Source organism: Abrus precatorius, unplaced genomic scaffold (assembly GCF_003935025.1).
Source record: "Abrus precatorius isolate BTA unplaced genomic scaffold, Abrus_2018 Scaffold2, whole genome shotgun sequence".
Classification (NCBI taxonomy): Eukaryota; Viridiplantae; Streptophyta; class Magnoliopsida; order Fabales; family Fabaceae; genus Abrus; species Abrus precatorius.
Window position 1 is genome coordinate 30,804,203 of NW_020874362.1, and position 14,052 is coordinate 30,818,254.

Here is a 14,052-nt window from a genome sequence, read left to right on the forward strand (position 1 = left end):
GTCACCTTAAGATAAGGTCTAAACACAATTCCAGCATGGGAGAACGAAAATGACCACGTGAAATAACGTTGTTTGGATATATCAGTAAAAATTAATACTATTATAATAAAAATTAGATTAAAGTTATCGACATTTACAAAATTAAAAACTAAATATTAAGAGTATGTTTGTTTTCTATTTTAAAAAAAATAATTTTTTTAAATATAGTATAAATTTATATTATATTTAAAAAAATTAAAAAATCTTTTTAAAAGAGAAATTAAATATATCTTAAAAGTCTTAGAATTCAATTTATTTAACATACAATTTTAAAGATTAATTTAAAAGTTTATACAAAATTTGCGTTAAGCTCTATAAATTAAGAGTGAGACCTGCATAATTTTATAACTCTAACTAAATTTTTTTTAATAATAAAAAATGTGTTAGAAAGAATGTATAATAAAATAAATTACTAAAATTCGTCTAGATATTAGCTTATTGTACCTAATTAATGTTAATATGTTTGTTATGAAATTAATATAAGATTATAATGAATAAATAGAAAAAAATAGAAAAAATACTATTAGAAAGAAAGATAAATTTTTAAATTTATTTCACATATTTTTAATATAAATAAGATGTATTATTTATAAGTTTAAATTTAATATTCAAAAGTCTCGTATCTATAAATTAAATAAATAATTACAAGTTATTTTTAAGTCTTAAAGAATATGATAACTTTTCTTTAAAATGTAATTTATAAAAGTGTCTCTTAGCGTTTATTTATAATGACTATCCTTTAGTCTCTCGCTAAAAAAAGATATGCTTTGTACTTGCTGTTTTTAACATGATGCAACCAAAACAACTGTTGTTAATGGTGATGGTGGATACGGATCCAGTGCAGTTGACGCGGGAATTGCACGTGCAGTTCTTCATTTGCTTAAGCCAATTTGAGAAGGCTTAAGCGAATTTTACAATTTTCACTTAAGCCCATATAAGCTAGCTTAAGCGAATGAAGGCTTAAGCCATTACTACAAGCATAGAGCGAGACATTGAATTAAAGCGAGTGCGTGATGTGCTTAAGCTAAAATATATGGGCTTAAGCGAAAAAATAACAGAGAGCCTACCTCTTAGGATTACAAACTGGCTTAAGCGTGCTTGATTTAACTTAAGCTAATGAGTTGTGGGCTTAAGCACATATTTATAAGGCTTAAGCGTATATTTATAAGGCTTCAGCGAGTAAGCTAATGATTTAACTTAAACCTTAATGGCTTAAGCCTAAAAAAACAGAGAGCACACCTCCCAAGATTACACATTTGCTTAAGCGGATGAACTAATAGCTTAAGCGGATATGCTTTAGCTTAAGTGAAAATTGCATAAACATAATGTAGAGAGAATGCTCTTTTGGACTGATAAACTAGCTTAAGCTATTACAGATTGGCTTAAATGAACCAATACCAGCTTAAGCGAGTACTATGTAGCTTAAGCAAAAATTGTGAGCTTAAGCAATTATTGGGGGGCTTAAGCGAATATGCAGGAAAATTGAAAAACAGCAGCTTAAATTGACAGACATGGATATACTATTTCTGAAAACAAAATACATTTGTCCTTTACATAATTGTTTTTGACAAAAGGAAATAAAATAATTAAGATACAACAACTTTTAATTATTAATCAAGGATTGAACAAGTTGTGTCATCCAAAGGGTCCTGAAAAAAAAAACATAAATCCATCAAACAAAATTATACAACGATGAACTAAAGCACTAAATTTTCATTTTGAAATTTAATGAACGTACAGTCAATAATGTAGTGAAATTAAATTGGTTGTTCAAAGTTTGAGGAGGATGATAAGATGGACGTGCTGAACAATGTATATCACAAGGTTCAGAAGGAGGACTGGGTTGATATTCCTAAAATATTTATCAAATAAACACCATATGGTTAATAAGGAATCAAAATTGAAATTAATGCATTGGCAAATTGATTGATATATGTACCTCAGCATGTTGGTTTTGTAATTGACCTCTCGTTATCCTATTTTTTTTCCTTTTTCCTTATAGTTCAACCTAACTTTTGAATCATTTATATGTATTCCTCTTTAAGCTTGGTCAGTGCTTGAAACCTTTTGGGATTGTACCATCATTGATCATCAACTTATATGCATGATTGTTAGTGTGACTGTCAACATGTTGTGTTTGTAATTGAAGGTGTGAGATTTGACGACACACAGCATTTAAACATTCATCCACTAATGTCGAGTATTCCTCTGAACTAGATACCTCTGATGCAAGTCTAATCATTTTAGAAGCAAGTTGTCTGTATCGTTGCGTGGTAGCAACTTTTGGATCCCCCTCAATCTCTCTTCGTATGAAATTGTTTATAATGCCGGAACGACCTTCCTTTGTCCATCTCTTAAGGATATATTTTTCAGGAATAGCCTTGACATCATTTGCTTCAAATACCTTCTATGCATGGGAACAAAGCATACCAAATGTTTCAAATTTTTTATAGGTGCAAGAAATTGATTTTGAGACATTATCAAATGATACTCTGCATGATTTCTCTTGACTGACTGTAATGATGACATATTCAAATATAGGAGGAGATTCAATCCTCTCTTAAATGCAACATGCTAAGAAAAAAGTAAATTCTTGTTGGAAAAGGGTGAATATAGGATAAGTGTAAAGTTTTCCCATTTGTATCAAGATGGGAGACATCTCATATCTCAACATTGGTAGCTTATGTCGGGACTCATACTCACAAATTAGTTCATTGTAATGCTTCGCTTCAACTATACGTTCAAAACTTTGAAAGAATTGTTTAATGCTAACACCAGGTTTCATAAAAGCTTTGAGATCAGAATTTATACTTTCAGAGAGTTGAGTACTCCGCATCCCTAGGGTGACAACTTCTTTCATATAACATGATGCCCATTTTTCCTTTATGGCATAAAGTGAGTTCATCCAATTGTTGTCATGGACATTGTACTCTTGAACGATCTTGGTCCAAGCTTTCTCAAAGTCAGTGAAGGTATCAAAGTCATACATGCATTTTTTGAAGTCTCTTAAAAAATGACTTCCACCCTTCATCAAATTACCAAGGTGTTTGATCCCATTTTGCATTAAATGCCATGTGCACAAGGAATGATGTGTCTCTGGCATGACTTATACAAGGGCCTTAGCCATGGCTTGATCTTGGTCAGTAAACATCGTTAATGGTTTTTTGTGATTATGTGCTTCTAAAAATGTTTCAAACAACCATTTAAACAAATCAGTCGTTTCATCATATAACAAAGCTACACCATAAATGATGGTGGTTCTATAATGGTTAAAACCTGTGAATAAGGCAAGAGGTCTATTTGCAAGATTAGTGCAATATGTAGTGTCCAAAGAAACTACATCACCAAAATATGCATAATCTAAAATCATCTTCGCGTCAGCCCAAAATACATTTGTAATTTGTTCATCACAATCCATCTGATCTGCATGAAAAAATGAAGGATTATCTAACAATTGTTGTTGAAAATATTCCATCACACAACCAACTTCTCCATAAACCATACTTCTTTGTCTTCTTTCCTTTAAGTAATTCTTTGCATCCAACCGAGTATATTCGACATTGTATCTATTGCCTGCAAGTGTGCTTTGGAGTTGAAATGAGGACTTTTGTTGCAAACCAGATTCTTGAGCCATTTCAATCTCATAAGCTTGAACTTCACTTATCTTACGATGAGAAGCAAGCATGTGAGTTGTCTCCTCAAGTTGTAAGGGATGATTATGATCTTCTACAAACTCATGAATTATAAACTTCCCATTCTTCCCCAAAGATACTGCAATTCTCGCGAAATAATTTGTTCTTGTCTCAGCTCTATGTTTAGCAACTTGACAATCTTGTTTCTTTCCTTTTCAAAGACATTCTTTACAACAAACATATCTGCAAGAAGTAATAGCACCATCTTCCTATCTCTTATTAAAATACTGCTTTCTAACTCCAAATCCGATCCTCCTACCATATTTAGTCCGAAAATTCCATGCTTGTTCTACATTATCAAACTCTAATCCAACTTTTGGCTTCCATTCCACAATGTTTTTAGTTATGTCTTCTACCAAAAACATAAACAAAAAATCCCATGTTAAACATCTCACATATTCCTCCATTTAGGTTATAGCAAATGCAAAAGATGTAAATGTTAAAATGAAAAAAGATACTTGACAATGGAGATGGTTCCATGGTTATCAATGTCAATGAAGCTCCAAGTTAGTATATGTTGAATGTAACTTGTTTTGTTTAAGTCTCTGATTTGTACCAAGCATGTATATTTTTAAGAGAGAGCATTTTAGGGGTTAAATGAAGCTTTTCTTCAAGCTTACGCCACACAAATGAAGGATTCGCGTCAAAACGACGCTGGTTCGCTTAAGCGTACATATACCGCTTAAACGAAAATTGTAATTTTTAAGCGACAATTCTCGCTTAAGCTCATTACGGCTTAAGCGATACTTTATTGGCTTAAGCGCTTAAAGGCTTAAGCGATCTTGTAGTGGCTTAAGCGAGGGACCAGAAAATCATTCACCTCTCAACTTATTAAAATTGGGATATGGGCTTAAGCTATCATGTTGTGGCTTAAGCGAGTAAAGGCTTAAGCGAGGTTGTAGTGGCTTAAGTGAGGAACTAGAAAATCATTTACCTCTTTACTTTTAAAATTGCGCTTAAGCGAGATATACCTGCTTAAGCGAATTTGTCGACGCAGCCCAGATTTAAACCCATTCTCTCATTTCATTCATTTCATCCTTATATAAAAAAATATTCAAAAACCCTAAACCCCACCACCGCAAAGCGACGATTCTCCCCATTGCAGCATTCCTCTCCCATTATCAAAGCAACCCAACGATTGCAGGTAATAACTCTTACACCCACATTGTTGTTCTCCTTACTTTTAGGTTAGGGATGGTTAATGGGGATGGGGATACTATTATGGAAACACTGCTTTCAAGGGTTTAGGGTTAAAGTTTTTAGGGATTAGGATTATCACTCTGCTTGCTATTAGATTGACATCAATCTTTATGTGAAGCGAGGTTGTTTCTGTAAAGAAACGCTTAAGCGCGCCTGAGTCACTTAAGCGCTTATTACTCGCTGAAGCGCCTCATTGTGGCTTAAGCGAGTATTGAGATTTGTCTCTCTATATGTGTATTTTCCATTTTTCTGAGTATTGAGATTTGTTACCTTGCAGATATGGCTCCTAAAAAATCAATTCTCCAAAGAAAGAAGCAATGTTCAAATGTTGGAGAAGCTTCACAACATGTACACCATAGAGAAACTCAGGATAATGAACCTCCAACACAACCGAGCCCCAGTCAGCAACTTACCTTTGACAGATACAGGTTCTTCAGTCGAGCCCATTTTCAGAGATATTTGGAATTACACCCAAGGGAACTTCTACCTGAAAGGAAAATTATTTTGGAAGAGGGACAATTTGCTGAATTTACAGAAGAACTTCAAAGGAGAAAATGGAATATATTGACTGACCCACCAAATAAAATTGATGAAGACATAGTAAAGGAGTTTTATGCCAATGCATGGCCCTTGCATCCACAAAAATTTAAGAAGAAGTCTTGCGTTAGAAGGATATTCATCTCCTATGATAGGGATGCTATCAATGCATTACTGGGGAACCCCCTCACCTTACAAGAAGGGCAGTTGTGTGAATACCAGCAGCGGAGGTGCCTGACCACAGGATTTAATGATGATGATGTAGCAAGGTCCTTATGCATTCCCAACAAATCATATGAAACTAACTTTCAAGGCAAGCCAATGAAGTTCAAGAGAGGGAATTTGAAGACATTGACTCAAATATGGATGTCATTTCTCTTTGCAAACATTGCTCCAACCATTCACACATCAGATCTCCGCATGCCTCGGGCCTACCTTATCTTCAGCATTATGGAAAACCTCACAATCGACATTGCAACTGTGATCTCTGAGGAGATTCACCAGCTTGTTATGTCCAACAACTCCCCTAATGCATCTGCAACAAAGCCCTTGGGCTTCCCAACATTAATCACGGCTTTATGTGCTGCCCAAGGTATTCAGATACCAAACAATCCAACACAAAACATCAAGCTGAAAAAAACCTATAAATGCCCAGTTCATAAACAGCTATTGCATTAACTCATTGGACCAGCCACAGCCACAACCACACCCAGCTTCTGATCCTTCTTCACCAGCACCACCATCAGCACAACCATCCATCTCTAAAATGACACCCATGGAATGGCGTATCACATAACATCTGAATCAAATACAGCAACAAATGGAGGACAACAATCGGGCATATACACATATACACTATCAGATGGCGGCAAACCATCGAGCCTACACCAGCCTTAATGACTCTTTTTATCACTTTACCCTACACCAGCATGCAGGAGAGACTTCAACATTTCCATGGCCAACCCCAGAGGATTTTGCAGTTGTAGTGTCATGGCCTAGAGACACACCTTCCTTCTCAAATAAACCTAATGCAAATTATGAAGATGGTGGACCACAAGGAGAGGAACCAGAAGAAAAGGGAGAAGGAGAAGGGGAAGTAGAAGAAATGGAAGCACAACTTGATCATGAAGGTGGTGATGGGGAAGGAGACCACGTGGAGGACGACCAGCCTATTCATAATGATGTTGATTTATAAGATGCATGAACACTTTGTTTTTTCTTTATTTGCTTTTGAAAGTTTAGATTTTATTTTATGTTTGAAGTTAGTTCATATTGTAAAGTTTCAAGGACCTATTTAGTTTGTTGCAGCTAAATTATGAAATTTCACTTTATTAACCACCTATCTAAATTCTTTTCAATTTGATTCTCATTTATAATTTGTATGACTTGTTTACTAAATAAACCCAACAAATTACCTTATAAATTAAAACTTGTCAAATACATATAGTAATCATTTTATTTCCTTTTGTCAAAAATAATTATGTAAAGGACAAATGTATTTTGTTTTCAGAAATAGTATATCCATGTCTGTCAATTTAAGCTGTTGTTTTTCAATTTTCCTGCATATTCGCTTAAGCCCCACAATAATCGTTTAAGCTCACAATTTTTGCTTAAGCTACATACTACTCGCTTAAGTTGGTATTGGTTCGCTTAAGCTAATCTGTAATAGCTTAAGCTAGTTTATCAGTCCAAAAGAGCATTCTCTCTGCATTATGTTTATGCAATTTTTGCTTAAGCTAAAGCATATCCGCTTAAGCTATTAGTTCATCCGCTTAAGTCATGCCATGCAAGTTTAAGCGAATGTGTAATCTTGGGAGGTGTGCTTTCTATTTTTTTAAGCTTAAGCCATTAAGGTTTCGCTTAAGCTCATCATTTACTCGCTTAAACCTTATAAATATGTGCTTAAGCCCACAACTCATCAGCTTAAGTTAAATCAAGCACGCTTAAGCTAGTTTGTAATCCTGGGAGGTAGGCTTTCTGTTATTTTTCGCTTAAGCGCATATATTTTAGCTCAAGCGCATCACACACTCGCTTTAGTTCAATGTCTCGCTCTATACTTATAGTAATGACTTAAGCCTTCATTCGCTTAAGCTAGCTTATATGGGCTTAAGTGAAAATTGTAAAATTCGCTTAAGCCTTCTCAAATTGACTTAAGCGAACGAAGAACTGCACGTGCAGTTCTCGCATCAACTGCACTGGATCTGTATCCGGTGATGGTGGAGCTACAACTATGTATTAGAGTTTGACATAATCTCTATTGTCATTTTTAAATCAAGATGCTTGTGATTCTAAACTATTAACATCCGAAGTTTAGACTCTTCACAAAACAATACTACTGAATAAACTTCGGGAGTTTGGGTATTCTTCAAAATCTAAGAACATTAGCATTGGATTTTAGCGTAAACGCATGGTCTGTTTCATTGCACCAGCCTTTTTATATATATATTCTCTTACTTTTCCCCACCTCGTAACTATAACTATTAATAGAGAAGAAAAAAAAAACAAATATTCATATAGCCTCTTATAGTCACACAGATGCATATTATTTCACGGTTTTCTAGCTGATTGTGACATTTTTTTGTTAGCTTTAAGTATTTGAATGTCTTCAACGAGAGAGTAATCTTGGTAGGGTGGATGCTTCAAAATAGTAACCGTATTAATGTTGCATCGTGTCAATACGTATTTACGTTAGACATTTCATAAATACTTCTACTTATGTTCTGTAATTATTTTTTAAAAAATTGAACTTTATATCAATAAAGATTGATGAGAATATTATAATATTTATATAAATAAATTTATTTTATCAAAATTACAATGATTCATGCTAAAATTAAAACTTTTTTTAATATTTGCATTTTTATATTATTTATTATTAATTTTTTATGCATTATATTATAGCCGTATAATAACCTATACTTTTTTAGATTTTTCATATGTTCGCATCCATGTTGTACGTAGATAAATAATATATTGTCAAAAAATGATAAAAATATATTTTTCATTATATTAAAAACTATAAAAGTTCAGAAAAAATTATTAAGTTAAAGTATAAATAAATAAAATTAATATTTTTTATTGTTTCTAATAAAATTTAAATAATAATTATAAATATATTTAAAAATATTTAAAAAATATGTTGTTAAGTTTTCTACACTACACTCCTTCTCATGATGATTAAAAGAAAGGAAAGAATTAGGTGGATTTTGATATATCATATATCTAATTAAATATATCCTTTTTTAAAACAAAAATATAAAGAACAACAACAACAAAAATTATACAAAATTTGTTTAAACAAAGTATTAGAGAATAAAGAGAAGCTTGGTGGATGTAGAGGATGAGAAAAATAGAGTGAGGCTGGGAAGGGTATAGAGAATATAAAATAATATTTTTGATTGATATTTAATATGACAGATTACAATGTATATATAGAGTTACATCAGAGAGAATAGATACAATAAAATAGGAAGAGATAAAACAAAATAACAGAAATGAAGATAAGAATAAAGTACAGCTTTTGTTACAACTTCTATTACGAGAATTAAGGGAAGACTAGGTGATTATGCCAATATGCCCCCGCAAGATGGTGGAGGAGGAGACAACACCAATCTTGGACATGAGTAAGGAGTGTCGGGCTGAACCGAGAGGCTTTGTTAGTAAGTCAGCTAACTGATGAACCGAAGGAACATGCGATACGCGAAGTGATTTTCCCAAAACCAAATCTCGCACAAAATGATAGTCAATGGCAAGATGTTTCATGCGAGAGTGAAACACAGGATTAGCACAAAGGTATGTAGCGCCAATATTATCAAAATGAATAACCGGTGGGGCTGCAATAGGAAGATGAAGCTCTTTGAATAGTTTGCGCAGCCAGAGAAGCTCAGTCGCCGTAGAAGCAATCGTACGATATTAAGCTTCCGTTGACGACTTCGCAACGGTGGGCTGCTTCTTGCATTGCTATGCAATCGCATTTGGTTCATAATAGACAAGATAAGCCCCAGTAGACTTCATATCAACTAAGTCACCAGCCCAATCAGAGTCACAAAAGGCATGAAGACAGAGATCAGAGGAACGACGAAGATGGAGGCCGTAATCAAGCGTACCCTTTAAATAGCGAAGAACCTGTTTCGCAGCTTGCATATATTGAGCGAGCTTATTGATGGCAAAGGAAAGGTCCAGACGGGTGAGAGATAAGTACTGAAGAGACCCAACAATCTGACGATAAGCACGACGATCACAAGTGGCGGCATCACCCTGGACAGCAAGATTACATGATGTGGAGAGCGGAGTGGACACCGGTTTGGCATCATGTATGTTCGCCTTGTGCAATAAGCTGCGCGCATAATGATGCTGGGTAAGAAAGAGGCCAGCTGTAGTGAGAACCAATTCAATGCCAAGAAAATGTGACGGGAAGCCAAGATCCTTAAGAGAGAATTGATGCGCAAGCGCCATTTTGAAGGTTGCCAAGAATCGTGGATCATTGCCTGTGAGTAATAAGTCATCAACATAAACAAGGAAATAAGTGAGGATCGTACCACGGCTGTAAACAAAGAGTGATGTGTCGGATCTGGCATTTGTGAAACCGTAGCATAGGAGGAAGGCTTTGAGTGTGTGGTACCAAGCCCGCGGCGCCTGTTCCAACCCGTACAATGCTTTCTGTAACTTACAAACATGTCCAGGATATTGGGGATGAACAAAACCCGGTGGCTAAGACATGTAAATATTCTCATCAATTTTACCATGTAGGAACGCATTATTAACGTCCATGTGAGTGATAGACCAGCGCTTGGAGATAGCAACACATAGTACTAATTTGATAGTTTGTGGCTTGATAACAGGACTGAATGTGTCATTATAATCGATCCTAGGGCGTTGATGAAATCCCTTCGCAACGAGGCGTGCCTTATACCGAGCAATGGATCCATCGGTGTTGCGTTTAAGGCGAAAAACCCATTTGTTACCGATGACATTGAAGTGATCTTGCGCTAGAACGAGAGTCTATGTGCCATTGGCAAGAAGGGCATTGAACTCGTCAGACATGGCAGCCTTCCATTCTAGGTGCCGCAGAGCTTGGGTGAAGCAAGAGGGCTCCACGGGCTCAGGAAGAGGGAACTTGGTTGCGGCAAATGCTTGCTTAGACTTGAAAATTCCATTCTTGGACCGGGTGACCATGGGATGAGAGGATAATGGCGCAACAACATCCAAAGGAGTGGGTGCATCACGAGGCAAGTCTGATGACAAGCTGGTTAAGTTACGATCCACAGGAGGGGAGGATGACTCAAAAACAACCAAGGGATTGGGACTTGAGACGCTAGTGAGACTTGGCGAGGGTGGAATAGGGGGTGGTAGGGGATGGACAAGAGCTAGGGATTGCGGAAGACACGGGAGAGTTGATTGAGGGTATGACGGTGAGGAATCGACAGAGAGAGTGAAGAAGGGAAATATGTCCTCCACAAAGGTCTGAGTAAGGCTATAGCCAAGGAAAACATAAGATTTAGACTTATATTGGAGTTTATTAGTGGAATAGGATGCTAACCAAGGATAACACAGACAACCGAAGACACGTAGTTTGGAGTAGTTGGGTGAATGGTGAAACAAAATTTCAAAGGGAGATTTCATGGCGAGACCAACGGTGGGCATGCGATTTATAAGGTAAGCGGCGGTAGGAAGTGCATGAGACCAAAAACAAAGAGGAACAAAAGCATGATGAAGAAGATAGCGAGCAGTTTCAACAAGGTGGCGATGTTTTCATTCAGAGAGACCATTATGTTCAGGCGTATAAGGTGGGGTGGTTAAGTGAGTTATGCTGTGTTGTTGAAGTTGAGGACACAACTTAATAAACTCACTGCCATTATCACTGAATAAGGTTTTGATTTTACAATTTAACTGATTCTCAACAAGATTTTTAAAAATAGGAAAGACAGTAGAGACATCAGATTTTAACTTAATCGGATAGAGCCAGACATATTTAGAGAAATGATCAATAAAGAGAACATAATATGAATAATCGTTTATTGAAGAGCATGACACAAGTCCCCATACATCAGAGTAAATTATTTCCAAAGGCTTATTACTGGACAACGTGGACACAGAAAATAGTAGTTTGTGACTCTTATTAGCTAAACAATCAAGACACCTAAAAGAGGAGAAAACAGAAATTTTATTGCCAAGGATGTGTTGGAGAACTTGACGATGAGGGTGACCGAGACGATGATGCCAGACATCGACAGGAGGCTGACGTTGAACATGAGAGACATAAGGTGAAGGGCGGTGGGATCGCAACTTGTACAGCTGGTTAGCACTCCTTCCGCGCAGCAGAACTGCCCCCGTGCTGAGACGCTTGATCTCAAAATGCCATGGAAAAAATTCAACAGAGACAGAGTTAGTGTGGCACAATGTGGAAACTGAAAGAAGATTCTGACTAACAGCAGGAACATAGATAACATTTGAAAGATGTAGTGGGGTTGACGCTGTGGGAACACTAGTAGAACCACAGCCCGAATAGGAAGTCCCTTACCATTTGACACAACAAGTTAATCAGAACCATTGTAGGCAGAGGAGAGCGAGAGCGAATGAGGTCCTGAGTTACATGATGGGAAGCACCAGTGTCAAGAAGCCATGAGGGATCTGAATCCACACCTTCGGTAACCGCAGCAGTGTTTGCCTGATGTCGTGGGTGATTAGCAGGGAAACCATGGAGACGATAACAGGTCTTGGCTGTGTGACCCTGGCGATCATAGTATTGGCACACTGGAACAGGGCGACACATGTTGGATGATGCATCGCTAAGAGAAGAAGGGTTGGAGCCACGTGACTGAGTGCCACGTCCGCGACCACGACCAGATCCGCGAAAAGAGCGGGTAGCAATATTAGCGGTTACCGGGAGTGATTGATGTTGGCGTTCATCACGCTGGAGAAACAGCTCATAGTCAACAAGCTTGTCGTGGAGTTCATCAAATGACAGAGGGGAGTCGCGAGTGCGAATGGAAGCAGTAAACTCGCGGAAGGCAGGGCCCAGCCCATTGAGGGCCGCAATCACAATGTCGAGATCATCTATGGGATGACCAATAAGAGTGAGTTCATCGGCAATGATGCGAAGGGAATGAAGGTAGTCACTAACGCTGGAAGTTCCCTTAGAGATAGAGGCGAGACGCTCCTTGAGAGACACGACGCGAGTACGGGAGCGATTCACATAGTGTTTGTTTAGTCAAGTCCATGCAGCAGCGGAGGACTCAGCAGAGGTCATGACGATTTGTGCTTCAGAGCCACATGACGCCAGGAGGGCAAGAAAGACATAATGGTCCTGACGTCTCCAATGCGAGTAAGTGGGATTGGTTACGGCAGCAGTGCTGGTGCCAAGAGTTGTAGGAGGGCATGGGGTATCGCCGGTGACGTAACTGTGCAGATCATGAGCCTTGAGGAGATGAACGATCTGAGTGTGCCAAGTATGGTGGTTACTGGAACTCAGTTTGATGGGCAGAGTGGCGGCTGTCGTGAGTTCAATAAGAGAAGTTACAGGAGAGTCAGAGATAACCATTGAGAGGATCGAGACGGCAGTGAGCCTAGGGCAACTCTGATACCATATAAAGAATATAAAATAATGTTTTTGATTGATATTTAATATGACAGATTACAATGTATATATAGAGTTACATCAAAGAGAATAGATACAATAAAATAGGAAGAGACAAAACAAAATAACAGAAATGAAGATAAGAATAAAGTACAGCTTCTATTACAACTTCTATTATGAGAATTAAGGGAAGACTAGGTGATTATGCCAATAAAGGGGAGAGGGGAGAAAGATGGGGTAGGAGATTGGTGGGGTTGGCATGGGAGTTGGAGAAAAAAGAGAGTGAGAAAGTTAGGTGTGGAGGGAGGGGAAGAAGGAGTGGAGGAAGAAAGAAGGGAGTAGTGAGGTAGGAGTAAGGAAGAAAGAGGAGAATTGAGTATAGAGGGAGGGAAAGTTGAGTATGGTAGTAAAGGGAGGTTGGAGAGGGATGGATTGGACATGAGAGATGATGGAAAGTTGCAAAAGGTTGTAGTTTTCTGCATTTTTACTTGTAAACAAAAATAGAACTGGAACGAGAGGATCTTGATCCTTCTCTATGCTGTCAAAATAGTGCATAACTTTGATGAATTCTGGTTGAGACATATGGAATCTAACATTCTATTAGTTTTGGTGGAATTGAGTTCCATGATGTGCATTTAGTTACACGTGAAAAATTAGTTAAAAAAATGATTATTATAGTGCTCCTAAATTTGAAAGACATTGTAAAGGTGGTAATTTCTTAAAAAGTATGGATATTTATGTCTATTTCAAATAAATTAATGTAGTATAGTAATTTTGTTTCAATTAATGTAGTATAGTAATTATCAAATAATATAATGATTTCAAATTATATTTTGTTTCAAATTGCAGTATAATATTTTAGTTTTCATTTAAGTATCTTGTATGATATTTTATAATAACAATAAAGATTTTATTTTAAAAAAATACAAATTTTAATATAATATTTTCTTAATTATGTCATTTGTTAAATTATCTTTTAATATTTCTATTTTATTTTTAAATTGTATC

At 36.6% G+C, this 14,052-nt stretch overlaps 1 pseudogene; it reads right to left on the bottom strand.

Annotated features, from left to right (window-relative positions):
• Positions 1-3,145: 3,145 nt before the first annotated feature.
• Positions 3,146-4,138, bottom strand: LOC113859810 (annotated as a pseudogene).
• Between the last annotated feature and the right edge of the window lie 9,914 nt (positions 4,139-14,052).